Consider the following 25020-nt stretch of genomic DNA (forward strand, 5'->3'; position numbering starts at 1 on the left):
CACCTTCCCTGTGTGGTCAGTTAGCTGCCCCTGACCCCCTCCCACCTTCCCTCCATGGTCTGTGTGTATGCCATCACAGTCTCACTGTTGCTCTTCATGGTGTGTCTTGCTTCTAGTGCCCATCCTGCCTGACCTCCATGGCTATCTTGCTGCTCCTGCCCTGCCCCCTTGCCCCCAGCCCTCTGTTTACATGTGAAGACCCCTACTCCCTCCCTCCTGGCTTGTCTGTTCCATTGTAATGCCCCTGATCCGTCCCTCCTGCCCTTTATGGTCTGTTATGCTGCAGCTTTCTCTCCTGTCTGTCCATTATGGTCAGCTAGCTACCATTGCCTCTTGCCCCTCTGTTCTCTGTTGTCCATGTGCATGGTCCTGTCCCCTCCCTCTTGCTTTCTATGAATTGTTGTGCTGCACTCCCGCCCCGCATGCCCTGTGAGGTGTATTGTGCTGCTGCAAACCCTGATGCCTGCCCTGCAGGGTCAGTTTGGTGCACCTCTCCATGTCCCTCCTATCCTCTGTTATCCACGTCCATGTCCCTACCCCATTTCCTTCCATGATCCAATGTACCATACTTGCGAACATTTTGAGCTTGGTAAGAGGGAGATTTTGAAAAAAAACTGGGGTATTGATTTTCCCCTTTGAGTTACATTGAAATAGAGGAGATTGTAGACAGGAGACAGATCAAATAAAGCCCATTTGAGCATAAAAACATTGGACGTTTCCTGGCTGAATCGGGTCTGTTGGCATGTATGGTTGTACTACCATTGCCTCTTCCTTCTGCCCACAATGGTCTATTACATTGCCACAGCCTCTCTTGCAAGTCCTGTATTGTTAGTTTGTTGCCCCTGCCCCCCTTTCCACTGCCCTCCATAGTCTGTTGTGCTGCCACGGCCCTTCCTGCCTGCTCAGTGTGGTTAAATTGTTGCCTTTGCACCCTCCTACCTGCCTTCAATTTTCAGAGTCCGTGCCCCTGGCCTCTGCCTCTCAACAGTATCCTAATGAACAACTAGATTGCTAACAATCTATATTTATTACAAAAGTGTGGAACGCCTGATGTCATCTTGATGTAATCAAAACTGTAATACCTAGAGCATTTCCTTTAGAAATTACATATATGAGAGGGTCTTATTGGCATCAAAATTATAGTTAGTGCTCTAAAAGACTAAAATAAGGACATATTTTCTGAGTTTTCAAATAGCGACAAAGCACTTTTAAATTATTTGTTATCTTCATGTTTTTTATCCAGTTGACCACTTAGGGGAGAGGATGTGGTGTTACTTCCAGAACTGCAGACTTTGCAACTGGGGAACCAGGTTGGAGTTTCTTCTTCAGCTCGACATTCTGTGATTCTGGTCAAATCACTTAGTCTCCCCATGTCTAGAACCAAAACTAATTTGTTCTTGTGTGATGTAACCAATGCTCATGTAAAGCACTCCAATACCTGACAAGTCTGCACTATATAACACAGCAAAAACACAAAATAATAAGTGTTTTGCACACTTCTGTCATTGGGCTATATTTGGGCTACATCTGGGTGATTTTGGGCTACATTTGGGCTCTTTTGTCTCCGGTGGCCATCTTGGGAGATTTATTTGTTATGAAGTTTCCTAATTTCCTCATATACTGCAGTCTCCTCAGTAGGAAATGCTTTCAGTTTTTTACTTTGATTCCATCATGAAGGTATTCAGATATGTCACACATTTGCCTAAGGAATTACCAAATTCATACCTAATATTTTTAAAGCCAAAGTTCGAACAACATAATTCAGCCTATTGGGAATGTGCTAATATGTATTAATACCAATACTTTTGACAATTTCAGTATGAAGGATTTTAGTGATATCATTTGGCCTACAGGAAAGATATTAATAAAAATTCAGCAGTTTTTTAGAGATATTCTGTCAGCAAATATTTTAAATGACATCATTTAGAGTATATGGAAATTATAAAGAATTGTTGATTGATTTATTGTTTTTCTTCTTTGATATTATATTGAGAAAAATCTGTTAGAAAGAAGCATTTTATATATACAAGGATTGCATTATATATTATGCTATTCAGGATGTTATTTATTTGCAATGTGGAGAGATAGTTGACTATGTTTAAAATATTTTTGACACAGATTTGGTTATTTTTAAACAATCTTATTGATTGCTGTTTTTTTGCCCGCTGTTATGTGATGAGTAACATTGAAATCACTGTTAATAGTGAAATTCAATATATTCTGAGAACAGCAAGAAAGGCAAACTAAATAATTTATATAATGGTAAAATTATGTTGTGTTGTAAAAATGATAAGATTATATGCTATGACATTTTCTTTCTTCTCTTTTACAGATCCTAATTCTAAATACGCACAATGACTCAGTTATTAAGATACAAAGTGGTCCAGTCAAATGTGCACAATATATGCAGGCCTCTAACCCCCAGCAGAGTAGTGATTCACCCTTGCTATAAGCCAGGAAGTATTCATGCAGTGACCCAATTAAATTGTCAGTCTCTGTCCACTCCTGCAATCATACTGTCAGAAGGATGTCCTTATCTAATCTCTGTGCCAACAAAGAAGCACTTAAAAAGTCTCCCTGCAGTCATCTACCAGCAGTATAAGTATCCAGCCACTATGCATGCACTTGTAGAATGACTCAGGAATTAAGACACACAGTTCTACAATAAAATGTGCACAATCTATGCAGGCCTCTAACCCCCAGCAGAGTACTGATTCACCCTTGCTATAAGCCAGGCAGAATTCATGCACTGCCCCTATTAGTTTGTCAGTCTCTGTCCTCTCCTGCAATCATACTGTCAGAAGGATGTCCTTATCTAATGTCTGTGCCAACACAGAAGCACTTAAAAAGTCTCCCTGCAATCAACTACCAGCAGTGTAAGTATCCAGACACTATGCATGCACTTGTAGAATGTCTCAGGTATTAAGACACGCAGTGATACAATCAAATGTGCACAATCTATGAAGGCCTCTAACCCCCAGCAGAGTACTGACTCACCCTTGCTATAAGCCAGGTAATTTTCATGCAGTGCCCCAGTTAGATAGTCAGTCTCTGTCTACTCCTGCAATCATACTGTCAGAAGGATGTCCTCATCTAATCTCTGTGCCAACACTAAAGCATTTATAAACTGTCCCTGCAGTCAACTACCAGCAGTGTACGTATCCAGCTACCATGCATGCATTTGTACAATGACTCAGGTATTAAGACACGCACTGCTACAATCAAATGTGCACAATCTATGCAGGCCTCTAACCCCCAGCGGAGAACTAATTCACCTTTGCTATAAGTCAGGTAGTATTCATGCAGTGCCCCAAATAGATTGTCAGTCTCTGTCCAGTCCTGCAATCATACTGTCAGAAGGATGTCCTTATCTAATCTATGTGCCAACAAAGAAGCACTTATAAAGTCTCCCTGCAGTCAACTACCAGCAGTGTAAGTATTCAGCCACTATACATGCACTTGTAGAATGACTAAGGTATTAATACACGCAGTGCTACCATGAAATGTGAACAATCTATGCAGGCCTCTAACCCCCAGCAGAGTACTGATTCAACCTTGCTATAAGTCGGGTAGTATTCATGCAGTGTCCCAATCAGCCTATCAGACTCTGTCCACTCCTGCAATCATCCTGACAGAATCATGTCCTTATCTAATCTCTGTGCCAACACTCAAGCACTTAAAAACGTACCTTCCTGTCAACTACAAGTACTCTCACTATCTAGTCGCTGCCTACACCTGTAGAATGCCTCAGGCATTAAGACACTTATTGCTACAGTGAAATGTGTGCAATCTATGCAGGCCTGTAACTCCCAGCTGACTACTGATTCACCCTTCCAATAAGTCAAGTAGTATTCATGGAGTGCACCAATCAGACTGTCATTCTCCATCCACTCCTGCAGTAATGCTCACAGGATCATGTATTTATCTAATCTCTATGCCAACACATAAGCACTTAAAAACTCACCTTCCTGTCAACTACCAGCACTCTCATTATCTACTCAGTATCCATACACCTGTAGAATGCCTCAGGCATTAAGACACATACTGCTACAATGAAATGTGCGCAATGTATGCAGGCCCCTAACACCCAGCAGAGTATTGATTCACTCTTGCTATAAGCCAGGTAGTATTCATGCAGTGTACCAATTAGATTGTCAGTCTCTGCCCACTCCTGCAATCATACTGTCAGAAGGATGTCCTTATCTAATCTCTGTGCAACAAAGAAGCACTTATAAAGTCTCCCTGCAGTCAACTACCAGCAGGTTAAGTATCCAGCCACTATACATGCATTTGTAGAATGACTCAGGTATTAAGACACGCAGTGCTACAATCAAATGTGCACAATCTATGCAGGCCTCTAATCCCCAGCAGAGTACTGATTCACCCTTGCTATAAGCCAGGTAGTATTCAAGTACTGCCCCAATCAGACTATCAGTCTCAGTCCACTCCTGCAATTATCCCGACAGAACCATATCTTTCTTTAATCTCTGTGCCAACATACAATAACTTATAAATGTACCCCACTGTTAACTACCAGCACTCTAACTATACAGACTAGGTATCCTCATGTCTATTCCATATACTGCTCCATCACTTATCCACCACTATAGATATCCTTTTACTCTGTCAATACCAACAGTGTCTTCTTATCCTATCACTTCGCCATTATCTCAGCATTCATAAATTGACCATTTGTTGTACTTGCAGCTCTGTAATCATTCCAGTTACTAGTAATGTATTTATAGACTGGTATAGCTACTAATACAAGTACACCTCGTTTTTTCGTCTTTCAATGCATGCTGCATTCCACGCACACATTGAAAGACAAAAATGCTTTTGGTGATTATTTTTGTGCAGGAAGGTGTCCCTTCCTACACATAGACAATCTCTCCACAACACAATCATCCTTGCACCATGATGTAAGGGTGCCTGCAGTAGCTCTTGGCAGCTGTTTGTACGCAAGTGCAGGAAAAAGCACAGAGTTGCGACATATTTATGTAAATATGTCACATCCCTGTGCTTCGGAAGTCCAGCAAATACCAAAGGAAATGATGGACGGAGTGTTGAACATTGCAAGCACTCACCCCCAGTCAACTGATCTGGGTTTAATCCATCACCGTTCTTTAGCCCACTCTGCCACCCCAGTTCAGACATGGCCTTATGCAAATCAGTCTCACCCTGTGCCTCATGGGAACAGTCCAGCCCGAACTGCCAAGCTATGTTTTCCCTGGACCGGAAACAAGCTTCCTAGGACCGGTTTCTGGCATTTAAGCCGTCTTCAGCCAGGCTTGCTTGAATCCAGTGGCAAAGTGAGCAAGGGACTCACGTCTGAGCATACCCTGCCAACTTATGGCGAACAAAGCAAATACCAAAGGAAATGATGGACGGAGTGTTGAACATTGCAAGCACTCACCCCCAGTCAACTGATCTGGGTTTAATCCATCACCGTTCTCTAGCCCACAGCCTGGCTGAAGACGGCTGAAATGCCAGAAACCGGTCCTAGGAAGCTTGTTTCCGGGCCAGGAAAGACATGGTTTGGCAGTTCGGGCTGGACTGTTCCCATGAGGCACAGGGTCAGACTGATTTGCATATGGCCATGTCTGAACTGGGGTGGCAGAGTGGGCTAAAGAACGGTGATGGATTAAACCCGTCCAGCAGCACGGTGCAGCTAAAGAGCTTGCAGTGTCATGCTGCAGTACTTCCTTATAGATCTGCACTTATACATTCAGCATACACTACTAATGCATTCTTTCACTCAATCATGCTCTACACATATATTCAACCAAACTTTCACATATTACCGTCCAATTATAGTTCTTTCTTTAACCAGATAAGGTAGTTCTGATAAGAACTTTTTTTTTCTTTTTTCTTTTATATTTCTTTTTTTTCTGAACAGTTTTGTATTTTTTTTGGTGTTTTAAAAAAAAAAAGAACGAAAAAAACAGGAAATTTCAGGAATGATTTTTCATTCCATATACCAAGGCAAACAAGAAATTAGCAACGATGGTTCTGTTGCGCAGCACAAACTGCTTCCACTGACTGTTCTCCAAAAGATATGAGTTTTTTGGACTTCATGCAGTGCTGTTCGGGTAAGGCACATTTTGATTGGGGGCCCGCATTACCCACTGAGGTTGAGACTGTTCTCCAAAAGATATGAGTTTTTTGGACTTCATGCAGTGCTGTTCGGGTAAGGCAAACTCTGATCGAATATCTGGTCGAGGTGTGACAGTTGATGTCCCAGAAGTGCTTGCCACTGCAGTAGGAGGGTTTGTTGCAGCTTGCCTGTATTCCTCCCAAGACAGATTGAGTGGATGTATGGTCTTGAGATGTTTATACATCAAGGCAGTTCCACATGAGTATTTCTTCTCACTACTACCTCTTGACACTACTCTTTGGCAGATGCGGCAGGTCACCTTCGTGGCGTTCACCTTCTTCTGCCCGGGTGGAAAAGTGAAGAATTTCCACACTACTGATTCTGGCCTTTTAGGACGTGTATCCTCCTGCAAAAATTCTTCTTCTGAAGAATGTTCCTCCTCCTGCTGTCCTGAAGCCATGTTCTTCTTTTTTTTTTTTTTACAACACCCAAAATATGAAGAAATAAGGTTTCTTGACAGCACAGAGATGTCTCTCTAAAGATACTCTAAGAAAAATGATTGAAATGGGTGGGGTCCTTCAATAGTTACAGTGGGTAATGTTATCAACCAATCAAATCCTTTTTTTTAAGGTCACATTGGAGTCGCGCACACTGCGCTCACGAAGAACGCACCCGACGCAACTCCGAAAAATATAATAAAAAATATATAACTTTATCACAAATAGAAATATATTATTTTGATGAATACCTTAGATAATCTCTAGCCTTAATATGTACAATAAAGACACATACATACCATTTTAGAACATACATTTTTTTGCGGGAGTCGCGCACCCAGCGTGCCCCAAATATGACGTCACGCGGGGCCCGCCACCGCGCAAACGTCGCGTACCGTAATGAGCATGTGTCGCGAATTATCGGGAGCAGGGGGCGCGCATCAGTCACATACCTAATGCACACAACAGATAATATTATACGTATATCAAGTAACTGGAAAACACGCACCTTTTGCACATCATACGTGGATCCTTTACAACTTTTCCAATATGGTGGCTGTAATACGCACACCCGTTAGGTACACTTAGGGTGCGCCACTCCAAAATGTATTTTTAAATAAAAAAAAAGAAAATAATATAAATATATTAAAATAAAAAAAATAAAAGAAATTACAGTATATTTCAGTTTTAATTTTTAAAAAATAATAATTTTTAACAATTTTCAGAAAAGTATACAATATTCTTTCACAAATAATATATTTACAAATTAACAGTTTGAAAAATCTTCAAATCCTGTACGAAAAACATAGGCTTTGAAATTCACTGAAAAAACCATAGGTTTAAGTCATGGTATAGTTAGGAATTAGCATTTAAAAAACCTTAGAATTTCACTGAAAAACCATAGGTTTCAGACACGTTATAGTTAGGAATTAGCATTTAAAAAACCTTAGAAATTCACTGAAAAAAACATAGGTTTTAGGGAAAGTTATAATTAGTTAGACATTTCAATTGTATTAAACCCGTGAAATTCCCCCATTATAGTTAGTTCAGTTAACTATAACTCGCGCCCCCGCAATGCACTGCTGATGACGTCAAATATTACATCACTCATGACATGGTTAGTGACATCACTGATGATATATTTACATATATATTTATGTGTTTGTGTATTTACACGCACATATATATATATATATATATATGTGCGTGTAGCAGTGGGCTTCATCGCGGCTGAGCAAGCCGCCAAAATTTTACACCAAGAGTTGCCCCCAATGACGAAGCCACAACACAACGTGCTAGTCCATGACTCCTTGGATTTATTCAGCCAGATAACAGCACGCAAATAAGCCAATTTTGATTGGGGGCCCGCATTACCCACTGAGGTTGTATTTACAAGCGGACTGCATAGACCGGAATTCCTACGGCACACGCCCACATGGGCGGGACATTAAATAGTGCTCAGGTGGACTGCTTGAATGGGGTCTCCATTGCCAGTGTAAAATTTTGGCGGCTTGCTCAGCCGCGATGAAGCCCCACTGCTTATTTGCGGGTCCGGAGTGCAAAAGATGAAGAGGCACTCTTGGAACAGCGTGTCCACTCCAAGGAGGATGTTACCTGCGTTCAGCCTTCTACTGCACATACCCACTGGGGTAAGACTGTTCATTTTGATTGGGGGCCCGCATTACCCACTGAGGTTGTATTTACAAGCGGACTGCATAGACCAGAATTCCTACGGCACACGCCCACATGGGCGGGACATTAAATAGTGCTCAGGTGGACTGCTTGAATGGGGTCTCCATTGCCAGTGATCAAGGGCGTCGTAACGCCCGAAACGCGTTTGGCTTATTTGTGTGCTGTTATCTGGCTGAATAAATCTAAGGAGTCATGGACTAGCACGTTGTGTTGTGGCTTCGTCATTGGGGGCAACTCTTGGTGTAAAATTTTGGCGGCTTGCTCAGCCGCGATGAAGCCCCACTGCTTATTTGCGGGTCCGGAGTGCAAAAGATGAAGAGGCACTCTTGGAACAGCGTGTCCACTCCAAGGAGGATGTTACCTGCGTTCAGCCTTCTACTGCACATACCCACTGGGGTAAGACTGTTCATTTTGATTGGGGGCCCGCATTACCCACTGAGGTTGTATTTACAAGCGGACTGCATAGACCAGAATTCCTACGGCACACGCCCACATGGGCGGGACATTAAATAGTGCTCAGGTGGACTGCTTGAATGGGGTCTCCATTGCCAGTGATCAAGGGCGTCGTAACGCCCGAAACGCGTTTGGCTTATTTGTGTGCTGTTATCTGGCTGAATAAATCCAAGGAGTCATGGACTAGCACGTTGTGTTGTGGCTTCGTCATTGGGGGCAACTCTTGGTGTAAAATTTTGGCGGCTTGCTCAGCCGCGATGAAGCCCCACTGCTTATTTGCGGGTCCGGAGTGCAAAAGATGAAGAGGCACTCTTGGAACAGCGTGTCCACTCCAAGGAGGATGTTACCTGCGTTCAGCCTTCTACTGCACATACCCACTGGGGTAAGACTGTTCATTTTGATTGGGGGCCCGCATTACCCACTGAAGTTGTATTTACAAGCGGACTGCTTAGACCAGAATTCCTACGGCACACGCCCACATGGGCGGGACATTAAATAGTGCTCAGGTGGACTGCTTGAATGGGGTCTCCATTGCCAGTGATCAAGGGCGTCGTAACGCCCGAAACGCGTTTGGCTTATTTGTGTGCTGTTATCTGGCTGAATAAATCCAAGGAGTCATGGACTAGCACGTTGTGTTGTGGCTTCGTCATTGGGGGCAACTCTTGGTGTAAAATTTTGGCGGCTTGCTCAGCCGCGATGAAGCCCCACTGCTTATTTGCGGGTCCGGAGTGCAAAAGATGAAGAGGCACTCTTGGAACAGCGTGTCCACTCCAAGGAGGATGTTATCTGCGTTCAGCCTTCTACTGCACATACCCACTGGGGTAAGACTGTTCATTTTGATTGGGGGCCCGCATTACCCACTGAGGTTGTATTTACAAGCGGACTGCATAGACCAGAATTCCTACGGCACACGCCCACATGGGCGGGACATTAAATAGTGCTCAGGTGGACTGCTTGAATGGGGTCTCCATTGCCAGTGATCAAGGGCGTCGTAACGCCCGAAACGCGTTTGGCTTATTTGTGTGCTGTTATCTGGCTGAATAAATCCAAGGAGTCATGGACTAGCACGTTGTGTTGTGGCTTCGTCATTGGGGGCAACTCTTGGTGTAAAATATATATATATATATATACATGTATATATTCACAGAAAAAAACCATAGGTTTCAGGCACGTTATAGTTAGGACTTAGCATTTAAAAAACCTCAGAAATTCACTGAAAAAACCATAGGTTTCAGGGGTGTTATAGTTAGCTGGACTTTTCACTTGTACAAAACCATTGAATTTCCCCCGTTATAGTTAGTTCAGCTAACTATAACTCGCGCGCCCGCAATGCACTGCTGATGACGTCACATATTACATCACTCATGACATGGTCAGTGACATCACTCATGACATCACTGATGACATCTCAAATGACATCACTGATGACATCATCCAGTGAATGTCTGTTTTTCAGAAAATTAAATATGTTTTATATATGTATATCTAAACAATGATGGAAGAATAAATGGGTATATAAGTGTCTAAATGGATGATTTGTTTTTGAAAAATTGATTGTGTAACTGACTGATTAAGTGTATCATAGTGAATACATGGCTTAGTGAGTAATGTTTAAATATGTAAATGATTGAAATGGCGCTTACTGGAAGCACTTGGTGGGCTAGTTAGCCCCCAGGGGCCCTCAGTATTGAAGGGAAATTATATCCCCAATTTAAAACGTGCCATGGTGCGTGTTTGCACACGTCACCTCAGGCCCCGTCCCCTCCCTTCACCACTGTGTAAACGCGCCCTGTGGCTGTTCTAAGTTGAGAGATTAAGTCCCCTTGAATCCCAAGGGTCCCTAGGGTCAAACTAGACCACTAGGTACCTCCAGTAAGCGCCACAGAGCTGCGTTGCAGAGAGGTGTAAAAAGGGGCTTGCCCTCAGAACACAGCTCCCTGGCGCATACTGGAGATGCCTGTTGGGCTGGTTGGCCCTCAGGGACCCTTAGTATTGAAGAGGAATTAATTCCCCAACATACAACTCGCCAGGGGGCGCGTTTGCAGAGTGCTGCAAGGAGGGGGCGTGGCCTCCGGCACGATGCCAGTCTTTTTTTAATTTTAATTTTTTAAGAAGGGGGGCTGTGTGGTTCCCCTTCTTATTCTAATTTATTGGCCCTGATGACCCCATCCCCCAGGGCCTGTCTCCTAATTATATTTTTTTGACCCCAATCCCCAGGGCCGGCCGCTGTTTTTTATTATTTTTAAAAAATATATATTTATAGACACACCTAGGACATGCTGGACAAACCGTATGTACCTATCACCATGACGATTTGCGTGATATTCATTAAAAGGCGACTATGCATACAATGAATCCACGTGGAATGTATTTACACCACTAGTGAAGCTCTGACATATCTGATGCCCTACCGTGCCTAATCCCGGTAGACACCCTTGTCGTTTATTTATACAAACATGGGTAGCTATTGACGGGCACATTTAATACACATGCACACCAAGCCATTCAAAGGGGATTCGACAAGAATTCGACCAAAACTATGCAAGAAATCCCCCTCACGGTTAATAAAACACACATCCACTGCTGGATGTGTAATACTTTTTATTTTACTCTCTGGAAAGGGGACGAACATCACTTGAGAGTCACAGCGTGCTCCTGGCAGAGCCCAATGCTGTGTTACACCCACCATTGCCTGCCGAGTGCCACACACCTCTGTGTTGTATTCCACCAGCTAGTGCATATGCTATGACACTCTCTAGCCCATGTGCACTGTAACACCACCCCGTGAATATGTCATGCCACACTTGCCTTCGCACGGGTTATATTGCCCCATCTAACGTGCCTTCCTCGATGCCTATGTTATAACGCACAGTGCTATGCCATACATATTACAATCTGGGATCCATATCTTTGTCACAGTGCATATGCAACGTTACACTCCCCAGCACATATTTTATATTACAACTTTAGAGACTAGTTAGGTTACACAACACTGCCCTGTGCCTATTACACTCCAAGGCGCATATCGCATAGCACGCGCTAGTGCCTGTGCTATCTCATGCTCTCCAATGAATCTGTCACTGCGCACAATGTATTGCATATTATATTTCACGCCCGGTTCATCTTATATCACACTTTTTGGTGCATAGTTTATACCATACACTATATCTAGTTTTAATTTTCAATCATGCTCTCAGGACTATGTTCTATATAACACTGTGTTCACCTACCCTTTTCACGGGCATTACATTTTACGATAGGGGGTGGAGGGTCAGGGGGTTTTTCTGCCAAGTGAGCCCGGAGTCACAGTCACAAACGCCCTCTTCTTCCTGAATAAAAGTGAGATTATGCTGCATACTTGTTCATATTTTAAGTAGTTCGCACAGACACACGTTTTAAAAACAATAAAGTTCCTAATACCCGCCTTCTCTGAACAGTTAGCTTGCTGCCCCCTCCCCCTCCTCCCTATGCTCTGTTGTGTGAATCCATGGACTAGCCTCCTCCCTCCTGCATGCATGGTCTGATGTGCTGGCACTGCCCTCAATTTAGTATGATGTACCAGTCCACTCCTCCTGCCCTCCATTGCCCAATTCTATGCCCCATCATTGACCTCCTGCTTAAACTCTGTGCTTAGCTTGCTGCCCCTATTCTCCTTCCCCCTGCCCTCCGATGTCTTTGTGCATGCCCCTGCTCCATCCTTTTTGCCCACCATGTTCCATGGACCTGCCACTCCTATCTACTCTGAGTGTTCTGTTGAGCTGCCACTCCCCTCCCACCTGCCTAGCATTGTCAGATGACTGTAACCTGTCCCTGCCACCTCCACCCTGCCTGTCCACATGCCATGCCCCTATCCTCTTCCTCCTGTCCTACATGGTCCATTGTACTGCCACACCCTTCTGCCCTCCCTGGTCTGTTGTGCTGCAACTGCTCCTCCTGCCTGCCCCGTGCGGTCTGTTGTGAGGCCCCTTCCCCTGAACTGTCTTGTCTGTGCACAGGTCCTGACCCTCCCTTCCATCCTCCATAGTCCTTTGTGCATGCCCCTGCACCCTCCTTCTTGCCCATCATAGCCATTGTGCTGCCACTAACCCTCCCACTTGCCATGCATGGTCTTCTGTGCTGCCATGGCCCCTCCCACCTTCCCTGTGTGGTCAGTTAGCTGCCCCTGACCCCCTCCCACCTTCCCTCCATGGTCTGTGTGTATGCCATCACAGTCTCACTGTTGCTCTTCATGGTGTGTCTTGCTTCTAGTGCCCATCCTGCCTGACCTCCATGGCTATCTTGCTGCTCCTGCCCTGCCCCCTTGCCCCCAGCCCTCTGTTTACATGTGAAGACCCCTACTCCCTCCCTCCTGGCTTGTCTGTTCCATTGTAATGCCCCTGATCCGTCTCTCCTGCCCTTTATGGTCTGTTATGCTGCAGCTTTCTCTCCTGTCTGTCCATTATGGTCAGCTAGCTACCATTGCCTCTTGCCCCTCTGTTCTCTGTTGTCCATGTGCATGGTCCTGTCCCCTCCCTCTTGCTTTCTATGAATTGTTGTGCTGCACTCCCGCCCCGCATGCCCTGTGAGGTGTATTGTGCTGCTGCAAACCCTGATGCCTGCCCTGCAGGGTCAGTTTGGTGCACCTCTCCATGTCCCTCCTATCCTCTGTTATCCACGTCCATGTCCCTACCCCATTTCCTTCCATGATCCAATGTACCATACTTGCGAACATTTTGAGCTTGGTAAGAGGGAGATTTTGAAAAAAAACTGGGGTATTGATTTTCCCCTTTGAGTTACATTGAAAAAGAGGAGATTGTAGACAGGAGACAGATCAAATAAAGCCCATTTGAGCATAAAAACATTGGACGTTTCCTGGCTGAATCGGGTCTGTTGGCATGTATGGTTGTACTACCATTGCCTCTTCCTTCTGCCCACAATGGTCTATTACATTGGCACAGCCTCTCTTGCAAGTCCTGTATTGTTGGTTTGTTGCCCCTGCCCCCCTTTCCACTGCCCTCCATAGTCTGTTGTGCTGCCACGGCCCTTCCTGCCTGCTCAGTGTGGTTAAATTGTTGCCTTTGCACCCTCCTACCTGCCTTCAATTTTCAGAGTCCGTGCCCCTGGCCTCTGCCTCTCAACAGTATCCTAATGAACAACTAGATTGCTAACAATCTATATTTATTACAAAAGTGTGGAACGCCTGATGTCATCTTGATGTAATCAAAACTGTAATACCTAGAGCATTTCCTTTAGAAATTACATATATGAGAGGGTCTTATTGGCATCAAAATTATAGTTAGTGCTCTAAAAGACTAAAATAAGGACATATTTTCTGAGTTTTCAAATAGCGACAAAGCACTTTTAAATTATTGTTATCTTTATGTTTTTTTATCCAGTTGACCACTTAGGGGAGAGGATGTGGTGTTACTTCCAGAACTGCAGACTTTGCAACTGGGGAACCAGGTTGGAGTTTCTGCTTCAGCTCGACATTCTGTGATTCTGGTCAAATCACTTAGTCTCCCCATGTCTACAACCAAAACTAATTTGTTCTTGTGTGATGTAACCAATGCTCATGTAAAGCACTCCAATACCTGACAAGTCTGCACTATATAACACAGCAAAAACACAAAATAATAAGTATTTTGCACACTTCTGTCATTTGCCATAAATTCTGAAAGTTAGCACTCTAGTTGTTCATTAGATCACTGTAGTAAAACTACTGTTCACCATGGAAGTCTGCTCCTGGTATTAAAAGTGCATGTTTCAGTCTGCATGTCAGAATTTTTTAATGAAATAGAAGAGGATTTGAGAAGTCACTCAAAATGTGCCCTCATTTTCTTTCTTCAGCATTAATCATAATTTCTATGGCAAAATGAACCCCCTCATTGTGTTCCTTTTTAAATTAAATGTTTTAAGTGTTACCAGTTCATTCCAATCAAGATGGCTTCAGGTGTGCCATACTTTTGTCATAATGAAGACAGTAAGCGCTCTAGTTGTTTTTAAGAACACTCTGGGACATTCTGTCATTGGGCTATACTTGGGCTACATCTGGGTGATATTTGGGCTACATTTGGGCTCTTTTGTCTCTGGTGGCCATCTTGGGAGACTTATTTGTTATGAAGTTTCCTAATTTCCTTATTTACTGCAGTCTCCTCAGTAGGAAATACTTTCAGTTTTTTACTTTGATTCCATCAAGAAGGCATTCAGATGTGTCACACATTTGCCATAAATTCAGAAAGTTAGCCCTCTTTTTGCTCATTAGATCACTGTAGTAAAGCTACTGCTCACCAGGGAAAACTGCTGCTGGTATTGAAAGTGCATGTTTCAGTCTGCATGTCAGAATTTTTTAATGAAATAGAAGAGGATTTGAGAAGTCACTCAAAATGTGCCCTAATTTTTCTTTCTGCAGCACTAATCATACTTTTTATAGAAAAATGAACCCCCTCATTTTGTTCCTTTTTAAATTAAATGTTTTAAGAGTTACCACTTTAATCCAAGCAAGATGGCTTCAGGTGTGCCATACGTTTATCATAAGTAGGACTGTTAGCGCTCTAGTTGTTCTTCGGAACACTCTGGGAAGCTGCAGTAGAACACAAAGGAATCAACTGACAGTCTCTGCCCTTGTTGGATGTACATGTTTTACTGAGAATGTCAGACTTCATTCTCACATGACTGAGAAAGATAATGTGAATTTACAGAAAATAAGCTCTCAGTTTAGCTTATAGATCACCTTCCAAACCTCTGTGGGAAAAGCATGAGAAAATATTTTTCTCTCAATCATTACATCCCAGCAGAAGGCTTTTTCACATGTTGAAATCACCTTAGAACATACCACAATTCCTAAAATGAGTATGGTACCATCAACAAATGATTTATAATGTAACTAAAGTCTTAAAACCTTCTATTAACTGGAATGCTTTTTAATGAGGTGCTATCATGTATATTGGTCCCAAGATGGCTGGCAAGACTTCTTGGATGAAGTGCTGACAGCCAATCAGATCTCAGGATGAGATGTGTGGTTAGGCTCCGCCCACATATATATATGATTTTACTTTTGATTTTCTCAGGAACTACTGAACAGATTGACACCAGACCTGCAAAAGGCACATCCCTGACCTGAGGACTACCTCTTTGCCAAATTTAAAGTTATTCTGTTCAGCCGTTCGGGCTGTACCTTGGACTAAAGGTCCCTATGGAAAATTGCATGGGGAAAACGCGTTTTGGGACCCCCCTTTTTTCTCAGCCCCCGCTTGACGAATCCCCCCGAGACTTTCAGGGTAGGAGCGGAGCGGAGCGCCCCACCTATTTTGAAAATTTCGCGAGGATTGGTCAACCGGCGCCAAAGTCATTCCAAATAGAATGTTGCGGATTTCCTATGGAAACACGGTCCTAACTATAACTATCTACTGGCGACCGCCAGTAGATAATATATATATATATATATATATATATATATATATATATATATATATATATATATATATATATATATATATTCTTCAAATCCACATTTGTCCACAACATAAGCGCACTCCTCACCGGCTGGACCACCGTTAATCTTCAAATTCAATGCTTTACCTGTGATACTCACCTGAGTGTTATTAAAAGAGATATAAAGCGGCGCTTTGGAAAATGTTTCTGAAACGCGTTGGGCATATTATATAAACACGGAGGATACATGCTGTCCTTGAGATGCTTTGCTTCATTTTTAAATCCGGTGAGGAGTGCGCTTATGTTGTGGACAAATGTGGATTTGAAGATTAACGGTGGTCCAGCCGTTTAAAGCGCACCACTGCCTGGGACCATGGGCAGGTTTGAGGCTTTATGATATTTAAGTCGTGCAGAACGCTGGATGCAATTATTTGGCATCACAAGGAAACATTGTTTTCACCAATCTTATCAAGGGGAATGTACTGATTGTAAATAACTTTATTGAGCAGCATTGCACAAGTATTTTACTGAAAGGACTGCCATAACCATAAGGCTCTGCTTTACCTGTGATACTCACCTGAGTGTTATTAAAAGAGATATAAAGCAGCGCTTTGGCGGTCTCATGAGTTGGTGTGTGCTGCTGCCCGTGAACAAGGAAAATGTTTCTGAAACGCGTTGGGCATATTATATAAACACGGAGGATACATGCTGTCCTTGAGATGCTTTGCTTCATTTTTAAATCCGGTGAGGAGTGCGCTTATGTTGTGGACAAATGTGGATTTGAAGAATATATATATATAAAAAAAAAATATATATATATATATATATATATATATATATATATATATATATATATATATATATATATATATATATTCCTTCGAAAAGAACAAAAAGCGCTGCCAGACGACAGCACACTTTGTAGTATAAGAATGCACTCACTCGTGTATTGAAGTTCAAAGGCGCTATATTTGCAAAAACGCTGCTTCACCCAACGCGTTTCACCTCTCCTGAGGCTTGATCACGGGATGTGTTTTATGCAACACAGACTTCTTTTATTTCTACATTTTTGCATGCACTCCTCTTTTGTTGTTTCTCTCATGATGCATTGTGGATGTTGTAGTGTGCACGTGAATTAATATACAAATATAAATTTTTTTCTTTTTTTATCAGTATTTCTATTTTTCAGTGCTCTTATATTGTGTTATATAAAAAGTCTTTCTGTTATGTGTGATTATTCAATGTTTTTCGATTTTTTCAAATTTGGGAAGCAAATAAATTGGAAAGCAATTAGTCCATTGATACTCTCTGGTGAGTTTTTCTTGCATTCACAGTCTATATTTCTGTCCTCGTCGATCACTTCATCTCTCTGGTGAGTTTTAAATTTAATCCACTCTCTGGTGAGTTCTGTTTACAAACTTCTATTCATGTCATGTTGGTCAGTGATCAGTTCATCTTTTTGATGAGTTTTTGAGTTTTGGTTTACCAAATGTTCATTGTTTTTATTTACAAATGTACATATAACTCTTCATTTTGATTAAATCCTCTGGGGTCTAGGGTTCTGAATGTTATGATGTGGCGGGATTCTTTTTGTCTCAGAGTCTTTATTCTATCTCCGCCTCTTTCTGATTGTAGTATTTGTTCCAAAGCCCAGAATTTCAATGACTCCCATTTGCCATCATTATGTTGATACATGTGTTTTGCTATGGCATTTGTTGAATCTTTATGAGTTGTGGCTCGGGGGTGCTCCAGGATTCTCTTTTTTACCTCAAAGATTGTGCTGCCGATATATCGTTTCTGGCAGGGGCATTCTATCATGTAAACTACATGAGTACTTTTGCATGTTAGGTGTTGTTTGATTTGCCATGTTTTGCTTTTCCCGAAGTTTACAGTTTTCGTTGGGATTGCAATTTTGCATACTTTGCACTGCTTGCAGGGCCAAAAGCCTACTCTTTGAAGCCAAGTTGTTATAGGGGCCTCTTGAAAGTGGCTGTGTATGATTCTATCACTTATGTTTGTTGCTCGTCGATAAGTGATATTCAGGTGGTTACCGATGATTTTGGATAGGGTTTGATCCAATTGAAGGATTCCCCAATGTTTTTTGATTATTGCTGATAACTTGTGATTTTCTGCACTTTGCGTGGTTATCAGTCTTATGATCGTTCCTTCTTTTTCTTTTTCTCTTTGTGTTGATTGTGGTTGTAGGATATCTTTTCGATTCAGGATCGATACCCTGTCTAAGCTTTTTCTCACTACATTTTTTGGATAATTCCGTTTGAGAAATCGTGCTTCAGCCTGTTGACTATGTTTCTGAAATTCACAATCTTCCGAACAATTTCTACGCATTCTTAGAAACTCTCCATATGGAATGCTCCATTTAAGATTTTCTCTGTGGAAGCTTTCCCCATGTAGAATTGCGTTTGTCGCAGTTTTCTTTCGATATAGTGTAGTTTGAAAAGAGTTTTTTGTAACGTAGATTTCTGTGTCCAAGAATTCAACTCTATCCGGACTGAATTTGTATGTGAATTTTAGATTCATTGGGCTGTTATTCAATCTTTCAAAGTAGGTCTTGAATTCCAGTTCGGTTCCATCCCAAATGATAAAAAGACCGTCTATGAAACGCAGCCATAGTACTATCTTTTGTCGAAATTCTTATACTACAAAGTGTGCTGTCGTCTGGCAGCGCTTTTTGTTCTTTTCGAAGGAATATTAAACCGACTTTTCCCCGTCGGAAAGAATGCACCGCCCTAGAGGGGAGCGCCGGCATCAACATTGGGATACAATCGAATATATATATATATATATATGCATACATATTCCATTACCAGACTCCAGATGATGCTTTAATCTCTCTTTATTCGTTATTAGGCAGACACAGAATCTCACCTAACCTTGCAAAGTCAGATGTGTTTTGGCTTACTCAGCTTTTTTCACAATGCCTGTGCATGGTCTGCACTCACTATTAACAGATCACTCCATTAACATTGAATACGGGCCAATCACCCCTCCCTGCATATAGCAGCCATGTTGGAACATGGGCGTGCTTTGAATCATGATGACAAAAACATAATCAAATGCATCACTACTCATCGTAGAGGACAATATTTAACTGAGGACATTTGTTAAATGACATGACTTTACATAACTGTGCTATAATGCAGTTAAACAGCATAGTTTCGCCTCCATTAAACTTTGCAGTATTGGCTAAGCTCAACATTGTTTTCACCTTTATGTGTGCATTGTGTTCATGAAGCTAACCAGATTGTGCCTCATTCAAAAATACTTTGGTATCCAATTTTATCAGTCATTATACAATTGTGAGCTTCCGGCAGTAAATTGAGTCTGGCAGGAGGTGTATTTCATTGACCAACAGTGCATATACAGCAATCCATCTTGTTGGTTGGAAACCCATAATTCCAAAATAATGTGGCTTTTGTTAATGTTCATTCTGCCCGAATTGGCTTAAGCAACCTGATTCACGTATCCTCTCATTGCACCCCATTGGCTGGGCTGTTCATGTGAAACACAACTGATATTGTCGATTACAAAATGTTTTTAACCACACTCACTATGACACTGAAATTTATGAATAAAAAAACCCAGCACGATCATAACTGGCATCGCTTCCCTGAATCAAGATATCTTAGCTCTTTCATGTTCCAGGCTGCCAAATATCAATTGTAGATCCACACTCCTGTACGCGTACCTACAAACAGATAAGTAAATACATGCATCAATTCTTGTTCAAAGTGAAAAATCCAGCTTTCTGGATGTTTTATACATCTCCAAAAACATCTCAAAATAACTGAGGCAATCATATCCATTCTTCAAACGTTCACTGATAGAAGAGTGATGCCCAAAATATCACCATACACAAATATCGAGTCATAAATATCGATGTGAAAAATATCAACATCCTACATTTACAATAGCAAGTATAAAAATACTGAAAAAAAAATATTGATTTAAAAAATATAGATGTACAAAATTTCATTTTTTTAAAATATATATAAAGGTAATGTTAAATATATTACATAAAAAAAGTGACTTTTAAAAAATTATTTGGATTTAATATATATTTGAACAAATATGAGAAATACATTTAATTAAAGAAATGTAAACATATGTATATAAAATGTAATATATATACATATATCTATATATTTACTTTAAAACAATTAATAAACTATTTATTTGAATTTATTTTTAAATTTTATAATTATAAAAAATGTACAAATAAATATATATGCATATATATATACATACATATACATACACCTATAACATAAAATCTAATAAAAACACATTATATTATAAATGAAAACATTAAAATATTAAATGGTCTTTAAACTTACATTTTGCACTCCAATGAGTGCAACAGTAGGGAAAGTGTTGGATAGGGAAGGGGTAAAAAGAACTATTCCCACTCCAGTGAGTGCAACAGTAGGAAAAATGTTGGATAGCGAAGGGGTAAAAAATAATATTTCCACTCCAGTGAATGCAACAGTAGGGAAAGTGTAGGATAGCGAAGGGGTGAAAATTACTATTCCCAATCCAGTGAGTGCAACAGTAGGGAAAGTGTTGGATAGCGGTGGGGTAAATATTACTATTCCCACTCCAGTGAGTGCACCAGTAGGGAAGGTGTTGGATAGTGGAGGGGTAAAGATTACTATTCCCACTTCAGTGAGTGCAACTGTAGAAAATAGGCCTCAGCTAGGCCTACCAGTGCAAGGGGTTCGCCCTTCTCTGCACAGAGTCCTCAGACTATTAGAAAGAAGTTGGCACAGAAACTGGAATAGAAAATACAGAGTTTAATAAACCTCATGAGGTGGAACCACATTCACCCAGCACCCGGTGGTGCTGAATGAAGGTAGCGCACAGAATAGAAGAACCATGGGTCTTTTATACCCACACAGGGGCTCAGAAAAGGGCGGTACAAGTATACATGAGAAGAGTTACATACATAAATGGTCATACAAAAATGCACAGTCAACAGTAAAGGAGGAGCTAGCAGTTGCTGACTCTGGTAGAAACAACCTGATAGTTACAGACTAAAAACAGATGCATGGACAGTTAGATATTCCTGCGCATGTGCAGGGTAGCAGAGTCTAAATATAGCCAGTCCTTTAAACAGAGCACAAGGGAAGACAAAATGGCTGCCGGAAATACAAAATGGATTCCACAAAATGTACAGGATAGCCTCTAAATACCAGATGGATTCTGCTAACGCTAATTTAATCGCAGCCAATTTACGACACAACAGTAGGGAAAATGTTGGATAGTGTAGGGGTAAAAATAACTTTTCCCATGCCAGTGAGTGCAACAGTAGAGAAAGTGGTGGATAGTGGAGGGGTAAAACTTACTATTCCCACTCGAATGAGTGCAACAGTAGGGAAAGTGTTTGATAACGAAGGGGTAACAATTTCTATTTCCAAGCCAGTGAGTGCAACAGTAGGGAAAGTGTTGGACAGCGAAGGGGTAAATATTACTATTTCAACTCCAGTGAGTGCAACAGTAGGGAAAGTGTTGAGAGCGGAGGGGTAAACATTGCTATTGCCACACCAGTGAGTGCAGCAGTAGGAAAAGTGTTGGATAGCAGAAGGGTAAAGAAATGTATTCCCATTGGAGTCAGTTCAAAATTAAAAACAACTACAACAAAAAAGATTTTAAAAAACTAAAAAAGAAAACATATATAAAAATATTACAAATGTACAAAAGATAGAAACATTTTATAATGTTAAAAAGATCTAACAAATACCTAGAAAGATTATTTTTTAATTTAAAATAATTTACAAACAAATAACTATTTTCAATAGAAATGTTTTATAGTCAAAAACATTAATTATTACATAAATGTAATCTTTATTATTTCCTACCCATTAACACCACACAATTCACAACACACATAAAAAAGTACCTCCATAATTAACATACTTATCAATTAAAGGCATGTTAATAATTAAAAAACAAATTAAAACAGATACAAATTAATTTACTCCATAAACGTTACCCCTATAAAACCAAAACTCACTTACAAAATAAAAAAAACAATTATCATAAATATTTATGAATAGCCCTATTTAAAGGGATGGGAGGGCGGGACAAAGAGCACCACTGACAAGGGCTACCAGCCACCAGATCACCTGAACCTAAAAGGGTGGCTTGTCGCCCAAACTGCACCCCTAAATAGACGTTGGGCTATCTTTTGGGCTAGGATATATTCCAACAGAAATGGCAGTCATTGGACTGCACCACCCTCCCAATCTGCCAAGGGGGCAGACTTCCCTCTGGTCAGCTGTCTCCCAAACCCCCCCTTGGGAGGGAGAGGTGCAGGCAAAGACTGACCACATTTGTGTGTGGAAAAGGATGCTTTATTTAAACAGGTGCACATCACAAAGATGTCCGGGCCAACCCTTGTGCAAAACTACATACTTGCTATACATCCAGAGAACTAGCCCCTATCCCACCCCCACCCTATGATCCCCCTACAACATGTCCCCTCTGCAGCTAACTCATTAACTGTATTGCATTTCAACATTTCCAAATTGAATTCCCCTACATCCTATGAGTATCTATATGAATCTGTAAGTAGCCAAATGTCCTAAAGTGAAACTTTAACTACCTGCCTACCCTCCCCTTGCACATGGATCCCCAACTGGCAACACCAAGCAACTACTGCAAACTCGTGTTAAACTTTTCATACCACCCGCCACCCAGACAAGGGGTGTTGTAAAACTACCCCCGTTTCTGCCCTCCCTCAGATGTCAACTCTATTGTCTGGCCCAGCCTCCAACGTTAACAACCAAAACCCTACCTCACACTTCCCTGATCTCCAGTAAATACAAATCCATGCCTATGTGAGGCAGATGAACTCCATCCCCTCTGAAAAACTCCAAGGCCTCAAACTTAATGTCAGAGTGACAAGTCCAGCCAAACCCAATTCCCTTCACAAAACACTCCATCTCCCCGTTAGGTTTCCTCATTGCACTGTATAGTCTCACTCCAAGAAAGCCAAGGGACAAATTACGTCCGCAAGACAAACACGCCGGACCACTGGGCCTTAAATTCCATTCAATCCCTCTTCATGGTTCTCATCAATACCAGTCCTTTCTCCCTGACCAAACCATTCTTCCCCAAATAAATGAGCGAAACGTCCAGGCACTGAGACCGACCATCCTCCCATTTAATGTGAGCAACAAGTCCCTCCATAGCATTCTCCCGTTCCAGGTACTTTGAAACAAGCGTTCATCAAAACCCAAATAGGCCCCCTACCACTCTGTCCTGCTTGAATCGCTGCCCATTTTATGAAAGAACGGCCCAATATCCAAATCACCACCTCCTCACTCAGACACCAGGCCCTGTTTCACACATGGAAGGAGACAAAGAAGCAGTAAGCGTTTCACAAGGTTACTTCCGGCATGCTAGCCTCCTCCCCTTGTTGCAGGGATTCTGCGGAGTCACAGAACTATGCTTGGGATTATGGACCCTTAGTAGGCAGGGACTGAGTTGTCAAACCACCTGAGTGCCCATGAGCCCGGGACCGACTAGCTTTAGTGTCTCACTTGCCCTCCTACTTACCCACAGTGGAACAAGTGATTAGACACCCCAGATCACAATGCTCCCCATCCTCTCAGGAATCGCAGTTGCAGGACACACCTTTTCACTCTCATACTCCTACTAGTCCACAATAAGTTCTGACAGAGACATGAGAAACGTTTAAAATGTTTATTTTAACTATTGTGCTCTAGTATGCAGTATATGTGCCACAACAAGTAGGAAAATGCCTAACACAAATACAGTTAGCATAGCAAGTAGTCCATAAATCACAAATGGAGCTGTCATTATATATGACAGTGTTACCTAACCTCCCTCCCCTTCTACAGAAGCAAAACTATTATATATCAGAAGATCTTTAGGTGTTAGCAGCAGACCCCCTACCTCAGTATATATAGATGAAAGTTCTACATTTCAGGTACTGTCACAATCTTTAACTTGGAAAAGTGCCTCTCCAAGTGTGCATTACCTATGTGTGCATACCTAGATGACAAAAGTAGGTGTTCCCATATAACAGCTGTATTTTCGTGTTTTGTCTAGGTGCTAGGGCCTGACCAGAACATAATAACAAGGGACATTGTTGTTCGACCTTGTCTACATGTTCAGACTAAATCCCAGGAAAGAAGAAAATACCAAAACAACAGCGTGTTCTGTGTGAAAGTACAATGTGGCAGAAAGCAAAATAGATCTGTAGAGTAGTGTGTGCAAAGCAGAGGGCAGTCTGCAACGTGCTCATGCTAACATAGGGAAAATTACAATGAGCCTGCATGGGACATTGATACTCTTATCCCCACACATAGCGCCTAAGCATCCTGATGGCAATGTCCCAAGTGCATGATATACTCCCACGCCCCATTCCGAGATGCTGCCTCCAACAACGACCCAATTCGGAAGCAATGTGTGCCATAATCCGCAGCCCACACCCTAAGCTGGCCTAACGCAGACTAGACCAGCACCAGTAACTAGTATGCTGTCACCCTTCCCTCCTGTATATGGAGAAAGCCACCCCACTATCTCTCTTGCAACACACTGCCCAGTCCAGAAGTACCAATATTGCTCAAAATGAACCGCTTCCCTTGGGCCCTCTGATCAGTCTTAGATTGCCGAATCCCACCCTCCAAGCTCCCTGGCACCTGATTCACTTTTTCCCAGAAAAGTCCTCTCCTACCCCAACCCCCCAAGAACTCAGATACTCTGAAAGCCCTGTAGGACATCCAGACCATAAACAGACATGTTTCACCAGATCTTGAAAAACTGAAGTTAATTGTTCCAACACCCTAAGCAACAAATTCCAGGACAGAGGTTTCCTAACCCTCCCCC

Source organism: Triturus cristatus, chromosome 6, assembly GCF_964204655.1.
Source record: "Triturus cristatus chromosome 6, aTriCri1.1, whole genome shotgun sequence".
Taxonomy (NCBI): Eukaryota; Metazoa; Chordata; class Amphibia; order Caudata; family Salamandridae; genus Triturus; species Triturus cristatus.